This window comes from Octodon degus, unplaced genomic scaffold (genome assembly GCF_000260255.1).
Source record: "Octodon degus isolate 3935 unplaced genomic scaffold, OctDeg1.0 scaffold00103, whole genome shotgun sequence".
Lineage (NCBI taxonomy): Eukaryota > Metazoa > Chordata > Mammalia > Rodentia > Octodontidae > Octodon > Octodon degus.
Window position 1 is genome coordinate 7,504,548 of NW_004524679.1, and position 10,008 is coordinate 7,514,555.

General features: G+C 40.6%; 1 pseudogene; it reads left to right on the forward strand.

The window, feature by feature from the left end:
- The first annotated feature begins 931 nt into the window (after window positions 1-931).
- LOC111818818 lies at window positions 932-6,336 on the forward strand (annotated as a pseudogene).
- The last annotated feature ends 3,672 nt before the right edge of the window (window positions 6,337-10,008 follow it).

A 10,008-nucleotide genomic window follows, 5' to 3' on the forward strand; every position in this document is an offset into this window, starting at 1 on the left:
CTCAGGAATCATGGCTGTAGGGAATTCATTGCCCAGGGTTGGAGGACAAATGAAGAGAACTGAATTCTTTTTGCAACCCAGGATTGTCCAGAAACTAAGAATCAGAAAATTCTAAAAAGAAAAGCACTATGGAAAGATGGTCCAGCAAGGTCTCCATAGAGATGTCCACAAGGTAAGAATCTTCTGCACTCATCATGATTTGCAGAACGTTGCCTCTCACTACAATTTCCCCATCAACTTCAGGTGACAGAATCCCTGCTACTGGAGCCAGGAGTAGGCAAGCAATCTCTGCTTCCAGGTTACAGTGGAAATGCAAGGTAAAGCGGCTGCTGGGAACCTGGCTAAGGTGACTTCGTGACCAAGGCTGCCTAGCTCCCTGCCCTTCTTACACTCAGGCCACTCCAGACACCTCACAGGGTCCCTTGGGCCTCCCTGCCCTTCCTGGCTGCTCCCCCATCACCTGACACGGGGTCCCACTCTTCTCTGTCTCCAATGGGTAGTTCCTGTCTGGCTCCACAGCCCACCACATCTACCATCCAGGGCCCCCTCCAAGAGTCCCTTAGGAAGGATACATCTCCATGGAACCAGATTGAAATACCCTGACGGAAGTCACGTCATCTTCACCAGGTAAAGGACTCTCGCTTGTCCCCTCTTCCCAAAAACCTTCCTGAGCCATCGCGCCTTTGCCTCCAGCGCCTTCATCTCTTTCAGTGACTCCAAAGGTTTCAGGGCCACCATGAGCACCAGTAATGTTCTCTCCTCCTTCAGCACCCACCTCAGTGTTTTCAGGGGCCTGCATGCCTCAAAAACAGCTCTCCTCCCAGCCCAGGACAGCTACTTCCACAGCTCCAATATTCTCCTTGTGAAATACCATTAACAGAAACCTCCTCAACGGTTCTACCCACAATGAAGCAGGCGCTGCCCCCAGCACATGCGCAAATGGGTGTTCAGCCTTGGGAAACAGCTGGCGGTTCCCCATGACACTGTCACAGCACCCACACTGCCTGAGGAGGCCTGTGATTCGAACAGAGTACTAGGTTTGGTCCCGAGTATCTGTCCCTAAGGTCCAGAGTGCAGACAGATGTCCAAAGGGTCTCCTGAGATATCTTCCGTTTTGGCCTTTTAGTGTAGGACTGTAGGTACGAGTGCTTTTCGATTGAGAGGTATCCCTCTTTTGCCATATATAGCAGAGCCAACCACCACTCACTATCCTCGAATCAAACATTTAAACAAACAAATTACTAAAGGATCCCAATCTTTATTTCCTCCTGGTCCTGCTGATAGAAACACAATGATAGGTTGAGTGACTCACAGGCAGAGGGTAATTTGAAAGCATTAGAAACATTGTGATTAGAAGGACAGCTGTGACTTTGAGTGAATTTTTGGCAGAGGTCCCAGTGCAGACACCACATCCAAATTACACCACATTGTAGATGTCGCAGCACAGGTCATCTTTGTTGCTGCTCAGGGCTATATTCTCACACTCTGAGATATTCTCAGACTGTACAAAGAATGAAATTACACTGAGAAGGAAAAATAGAAAGAAAGGTTAAAAGTTACTTTTCTGGATGCTGCAGTGGAAGGCTTGCAAGAGATAAAGAGTACACTAAAGGTAGGACTGATGACCAGGTTTAAATGCAGAAGCTCATGCAAAGAGCAGCTTCCTAGAAATCAGTGTTGAACAAGAATTAATGTTCATTGACTGCTTTGTCTGTGGTAGGCACAACACTACCTGTCTCTCTGTGGACTTGGATCCTTAAACAATACTGTATGAGCAAAAAGTCATGATTAGTAACACGTTGCTGACAGCAGTACTTCTTATCGTGTTCACGCAGCAGACAAGAGGGTGAAGAAGTGTGTTCTTGTGGCACTTCATTCCATGCTCTTCTCTCAGAAAGAGATGGAGAGACACAATCTTCTTACAGCTTCTCCTTTGGTGGGGAGCCAGGGTTGTGTCAGTGGGCAGGACATGTTGCAGATGGGTCCACATGCTGCCGTGCCTCTCACCAGCTACTGCCCTCGCTCCCACCTGCCTATGTTCTTTCTCTTTGCATTTACTTCAAGGTCCATGAGGATGAGGAAGGAACATACTTTCATGGCCACCAGATGCCCTCTAATAATGGAAGCTCCTCACTGCACCCCTCAGTGATTCCCAGATGCACATCACTTATTCTGCTGAGGAGCAAACAGCATGAACATCAGTCTCTAGCTTGCTGACTCATGCCCTGCCATCCTCACTAGACAGGGAATGTGCAACCCCACACACAAACCTCACAAGTGGTCTGCATACTCCAGTACTTGCAATAGCACACATAGTGGATTGCACGAGCTCTTAGCCTATCGTGGAACTCAGTCCTTAAAATAACAAGATTTTCTTGACTCCAAGGCCAAAATTTCCTTCAATGCATACAACTTAATTTAAACTTTAACTGAGTTGCAGATAGTGATCTAAAAAATATCTAATTGACAAAATGTTTCATTTTGCTCCTCTGTACAAAGCATATGTAATGAGAGTGAATACATTTTTGTCAATGAATTGGTGATGCCAAGAAATAATTGTTACCAAATTATCTCCTTAACTTTTCTCTATGGAAGAATAGATAGTGGGGTTCTAAAAAATAATTTAAAGAACAACTATATGTGGACTATGCAGAAGGTGTAGGATACACTGATATAAGGCAGGGAAAAATAAAGTGAAAAGGAAAAAAATGATGCATGAGTCAGTACCACTTGCCTAAAATGAATCTACTTGAGGTTGTTTTTATGTCAGTGGGGGTAAGTACAGACTATACTCCTGAGTGAACTAATTAAGATTCTCTTGTGTAAACATTATATTGCCTTCATGGTGCAAGAAACTGAAACAGTAAATTATTTGAAATACAAAATAGATATGGTAAAATGGAAAGCTATAATTCAAAAGAAAAAAGAATTAAGAAGTGGTGAAGGCAAATATAGGGAGGGAAAAGGGAGAAAAATGCAAATTAGTTCTATTGGAGAAATTTTTATGCCCATAGTTTGTACTTTGAGTAACTATTGGAAAATGAAAATATGCAGTTTCATAACACTTGTTATCATCTGAATATTTCTTATGAAATTTTGTTTTACCTTATGTTCAGAAAGTAAAAAAGAGAGGCTCAGAAAGAAAGTTAGAAATTGGAATCAAGGAAAAAAAATATTTGTAAAAATGAGCAAGTTAATTTTTTGTAAGTGAAAATTACATAAATGAAGAGTGCATTGGTAGGCAAACCAGGACAAAGGAGGGGATAGAAGACTTAGTGAATTTGAAAAGAACATAATAAAAAATACCCAATCTCTGCAAAAGAGAGAATACAGATTTGGGAGCTTAGAAGTTCAGTAACTACTTTGAACAAAATGATAAAATGTTCATCCTATTACAAAAGAGACGAGGAGAAAAAAATGGACAGGGCAAGAAGCGTACATAAAAAATAATGATTGACTCTTATTTTAATATGCAGAAAAACATAAAAAGTTCAGCACAGTGTTATGAGAAAACCATCATGATGTAGGACTAGAAATGTCTCTGCCTGATAAAAGCCATGTACAATGGAGCCACAGAGAAAAGTCATATTAATTGTTGCTCTGAAAACATGAGCACTTGATTCCCTGCTGTCAGGAATCACATAAAAATGGCTAATCTGACAACTTCTATTTGAAGCTGTGCCAAGCGATAAAATTAGAATGAAATGGGCTGGGGAGACTGCTCGGTAGTCTAAGTGCCTGCTAGGCAAGCACAAGGACCAGTTTGATCCCTGGTACAAAATAAACAAGTAAAAGTAAAAATAAAATTGAAAAATAAACTTAGAATGTAAATAGAAAACTTGTAGCTATTTCTAAATCATTTGATCATGGGCATAGAAGACATACAATATAAATATTAGAATGAAACAAAGTCAATTGATTAAGCAACATGAACTGATATTTTCCAAAAACTCACTTTTATTATAAGATCTCAGGAACTCATACATGCTAGGTAAGCTTTCTACTACTGGCCTATGCATTCCAGATCTTTTCATCTTATTCTGAGGCAGGGTCTTGGCCATGGTGGTCTTGAACTTTTGCTACACAGGCATCAGCACCCTAGTAGCTAGGATTCATTCTGGGCACCACTACCCCTTGCTAAACTATATACAGTAGTACCTTGATTTAGGAACTTAAGTTGTTTTACAGTTTTGGCGAACATGACTGTATTTGGTTTTTATGTGGCAAAGATGGCCTTCTTTGTGTTTGTCGCCTGATGTGGAGTTTGTGAATGAAAGTAAAATCTTTGCAAAACTTTTAATTCTGACCTGAATTGTTTACAAACAGAAGCACTCATGAACTGACATATTATTGTATAAATGTGGAGAAAATAAAATAATATAGCTTTCAATTGCAAAGAACATCTAGAATATCAAATACTAAAAATGTGGGAAAGGTGCTGGGGAGATGGCTCAGTGAAATAAGCACTTCCCTGGCAAGTGCAAGGGCCTGAGTTCAATCCCTGGTTATGCCAAAAAAAAAATGTGGGAAAGAAGAAAATTTAGGAAGTTCAGACTGGAAGTTTAGCAGGTGATGCACCAGAGAAGGGGAGAATCTGTCCATTTCCAGATCATTTCACCAGTATATCTGTATTCGCTTCCTAGATCCTCCGAGGACAAATAATTATGATACTATAGCAGGGATGTCATGTTCAGTTGCTCACAGTCCCCCAAGCAAGCTACAGACTGTGACAAAACATGTGGAACCTCTCATGGGTACAGATTGGATTCGTCACAAAAGTACCAAATCAAGAATTCCAGGGGGCCTGCAGCTTAGCTCAGTTGTTTAAGTGCCTGCTTATGCAAACATAGTCAGGCTCAGGATACTGTGGTTTGATCCCCAGATCCTCATGCCTTACTAGACTTGACCTTAAGGCATCCTGAGCCAGCCAGAAAACAAACAAAAAAAAAAGCTTCTCAACTTTTTGGGCCAAGGAGATAGCTCAGTAGAATAAGCACTTGTCTGATAAGCACAGGGTCCTGAGTTCAATCCCCGATACCACACACAAAAAATAATTCCAGATAGAGTGTTTCACCCTTCACCTGAAGATCATGAAAAGTATGGTGGGGTTGTACAGCACCCTCATAAACTTTATGTTGTTACCAGAATAAAAAGTACAATAAGATGACCATACTGGGAAAAAGATGTAATCAAGATGCTTGGATTAGAAAAACCACACACTCCTCAAGTTCATAAAAGCATCCTTCAATAAATGCAAAACTGAAAGTGGTTAAGCATCTCATAAGAATCCAGCCCCTGAAGCTGCAGCAAGGACTTCCCACAGGAGAGAACATGGCTCACACGTTCCTCAAGAGTACCATGGAGTTAGTAGTGCAGTGGCATCTGAAGCCTGTGGACACCTGTACATCCAGCATTCTGGATCCTTCTGCTAAGGCAGAAGGATCCTTGCAAGTTCAAGGACAGATGCAGGCTACATAGTTCAAGACCAGCCCAATAACAAAGTAAGACCTTGACTGAAAAAAACCCTGTGGAGCAGGAAACAAGACCTGATGCCACGGAGTTTCATATTTTAAAACTGCAAATTATATTTAAAGTTGTTGGGAAGTTGGGCATGGTGGTGCATGCCTGTAATCCCAGCTTTCAGGAGGCTGAGGCAGGAGGATTGTTGAGTTTGAGGCCAGCCTACACTTCATAGTGATACTCTATCTCAAAAAACAGTAAAGTTGGTGAGAAGATATTTTCTTTTTTAGCCATAATTTTATTGATAAACAAATAGCAATGAGACAGTTTGAAATCAAATTGGCAGGACAGTTTCAACAATTAAAACACTGCATACCTTCTTCTTAGTGGTTAATTGCTGTACAAGATGCGGGCCTGATATTCTATTTACAATTTAGTTCTTTATAAATTCTAGAGAGCAGACCTTTGTCTGAGTGATTATTAGTTAAGATTTTTTTTTTCAAATTTGTGGGTTGTCTTTTCACTTGGTTGGTAATTTCTTTTGATGTGCAAAAAACTTCTCCATAAGAGAATGTCTCAGTTGTTAATGTTTTCTAGTATACCTGTGCGATTCCATTTATGTTCATGAACTCTTTGCCTATCCCTATTTTTTCAAGATTTCCACTTACTTTCTCTTCTAAGAGATTTAGTGATTCTGTTTTAATGTTTAGATCTTTAATCCATTTTGACTTTAGATTAGTGCATCATGATAGACCTTGATCAAGTTTTAGTTTTCAGTATTTAAAGAGCCAGTTTTTTCCAGCATTATTTGTTAAAGAGGTTATGTTTCCTCTAGTGAACATGTTTGGCCCCTTTTTTGAAGATAAAGTGACCTAATGTGTTCAGTTTTGGCACAAATTTTCTGATTGAGGAGATTATGGAACCACAGAAGAAAGTGATCGATGATGTAGAGTGTGCCTAAAACATTTTCTCAGGATTTCACAGAGAGCAAATTGATCAAGCAATGGTTTTGACTCATCCACATGGCTGAAACTGACAAAGAATCTACAAATTGTGGTACAGGGTTTCAGGATAAATTGTGAAGGGATTTGACTGACATGGTCAGATACAAAAGTAACATTTTCTGTTGTATAGGTCTTGATTTATCTTGGTCTTAGCCATCCAGCATAAAAGTTAAAAATGGAGTATAAAAAGTAAAGCCACATCAACATGCTGAGCTGTAAAAGAATCAAATCAGCCCCTCTCCCATCTATCCTGGGCCTGCTGTGTGACTTTCCACCATGCTCTCAGGATCCCTCCACCCTTATAGAGCCAGCCCAAACCCAGGCCTGGCCATTGTGTGGGAGAGCTTCCCTGCTCCTCTGCACCAGCTGGACATCTGTGAATCCAGCCCAGTCCCACCACATGAGTGAGACCTTTCTCCATGCCCTCAGGACACCTGAAACCATCCAGAGTCAGTCCAAGCCCAGGCCCAGCGATTGTGTGGGAGAGCTTCCCTGAACCCTGTGCTCACGGCTACCCTCCAGAACCAACCCAGGCCTGGCATAGAGGCTCAGGGTGAAACTCTACATCTGAAATTCTTGCAGAGAGATTAGGGGCTAGAACCAACCTCCTAATCCAGGAGAAGTACATCTTCCAAGATGGGCAAAACAGGTTCACTCCCAAAGACTTCAGCAGGAAGTAACTCAGCACAGTAGCCAGATCCATATCAGGCAGAACAGATGAATTCAAACTTCATAGCTCTGTACCCAAATATCAGTAGTTGCTAAGCTTGTAACTGCATGAAAGCTCTATACCAAAGATCAGAGGATAGTGCTATACAAAATGATGAAGGAGCAAAATGCAATGTCAGACTCCAAGGTCACACAGAACAAATGCAGAGGACATTAACACAGAACCAATTGGGAATCACCCAGATTAAATGTCTGAATCAATAGTGTCTGAAGTAAAGAAACAACAGCAGAAAGGTATAGAGGAACTCACATCAGAAACAACCTCTGAGATAAGTAAAGAAATCTCTCATCAAGAGCATCTGAAGTAAACTGAAGTAAAGAATTAAATGCAAAAACATATGGAGGAAATCAGATCAGAAATAATATTTGGAGTAAAAAATTTAATAACTGCTTTTCTAGAAGACATCAATAAAAAATTCAGGAGATTAGAGAAACAATAGATCCTTGAATGAGCAATACAGGGAAGAAGATCACATGAAGCAATAGAGTTTCAGATCTTGAGTCATTTGTTTTGACTCCTTTTTTCTCACTGATGCCTATTAGTCTCATGTTGTTCAACTTCGCATCACTTTGAAGATGATGAATTATTTTTTCATGCGTCCTAGTTGTTTTCTGAGAGATCCTTTCTTACTTTTCACTAGCTGAGATGGCATCTTCAATATCTGAATCTCTATCTTCCCTTTAACTCAAATGCTTTTGCAAGCTTTTTGTTGAGATTTTAAGTTCCTCTATATCTCCTTGACTCTGCTTCATGCAATCTATTTCTTTCCTCTACTGCTCATTTAAGGATTTCATCATTCTTCTATTCTCTATTTTTAATCAGTGTCTTCCTGTCAAGAAGTTATTAATCTTTCATTATAGTTATCCTTTAATTTTTTACTTCAGGGATTATTTCTGATCTGAGTTCCTCTATACCGTTCTGCTGTTGCTTCTTTATTTCAGACTATTAGTTCTGACGTTTCTGTCATGTGTTTCCCAATTTCTTCTGTGATAGTGTCTTCTGCACTTGTTCTGGGTGGGCTTGGAGCCTGAGATTGCATTTTGTTCCTTGTCTTTATAATATTGTATAGCACTGTTCTCTGACCTTTGGTGTAGAGCTTTTTTTCCCAAAATTTTATTGATAAACAGATAGCAATGAGACAGTTTCAAATCAAATCGGAAGTACAGTTTCAACAAATAACACACTGCATATATTCTTCTTAGTGGTTAATTGCTGTACAAGATGCGGACTTGAGATCCTATTTACAAACACCATTAGAACAAATCATTCTATTCATTAAGAGAATGCACCTATATATCTATTCTAACCACTTTGAATACACAGATACAAAATGGACATTCATCGGTATACCCCATTTTTTCTAAGTTCTGTTATTGAATATTGTAGGTGTGTAAACTCAGCAAAATATTCTAAAAGAATCCAGTAGCCCATAATAGCATTGGATCTTCTGTTTAACTGGCAATGTCAGAAATTATTGACCTGAGTCCCCCACAGCTCAACATAACAGCATGGCTTTACTTCCTAAATTTCATCTTCATACTTTTCTACTGGATGGCTAAGACCAAGGTAAAGCAGGACCTGTGCAACAAGAGTTGTAGCTTTTTGGTCTGAGGTCAGTGAAATCCCCTCAGGATTTATCCTGGTGTAGAGCTTTTGTGCTGTTATAACCTTAGCACCTACTGAAATTCTTACCCAAGAAATTATATGGTAAAACAGTTATAGTTATATTATTTACAGAATTCCAATAACGAACACTAAGGATGAGTAATAATATTTAGCAGTTGACAAACTTTTGTAACTAATAGCTTTGTATTTTAGGCCATAAGAGCAAATATATCTCTATAGCTAAGCAGATATAAATTTGGGAATTTGCATTTAAGTTACTTCCGTATGTTCTGTCTGATCACCTCCCCTTGATGTAATTGTTTTTTTCCAGACAGACTAGTTCAACCCAGTTAACTTTTGCTCCCTCTCTCAGCCAAGAGAGAAAGAGGGAGGAAGCTCTTATAGACCTGCATCAAGCAAAGTGACTCATCTCACCAAGTGCAGATCTATGAAGTTTGAATTCATCCAGTTGTGCCTGGCTTGGGTCTGGCTGCTGTGCTCAGCTCCTTTCTGCTGCAGTCTGTGGAACTGAACCTGTTGCGGCCCTCTGGCAATATATTCTGTTGCTGGATTAGCTGAGTGGTTCTGACTTCTATCCTCTCTGCATGTACTTGAGCTGAAGAGTTTCACACCAGGCCTGTGTGCCAGGCTAGGTCTGGGTCTGGAGGGCTCCAGAGAGCAGGAGAGGAGGACTCACTCTCAAGCAGGCATGGGCTTGGTGCAGAGGGATCCAGCATGCAAAGAAGAGCATGGAAGCTCTACTCCACATATGCCTTGCCAGGGTTTGCTTTGTGTCTGGATGGGTCCTGAGAGTGCAGCGGAAGTCCTGATTAACAATCTGGGCCTGGGCAGGTTCTGGAGGGGTTAGGAGGGGTCAGGAGAGCAAGGCTGAAAGTCTCACTCACATGCCTGGTTTAGCCTGGGTCCGGAAGGACTCAGAAGGCAAAAGGGAGTTCAGCATCTCTCCAACACACTTGTTGGAGTTGGGCTTGTGTTGCATCGGGAGGGGTCCCGAGAGCACAGCCTTTACCAACTTTTAGTGAAGTTTTTTTTTATTTTCCTGTATATGTTTTTGGTCTTTTTTCTCTATAATTTTATTGAGAAACAATTAGCAATGAGACAGTTTCAAACCAAATTGGTAGGACAGTTTCAATAATTAACACATTGCATACATTCTTCCTAGTGATTAATTGCTCTACAAGATTTGGA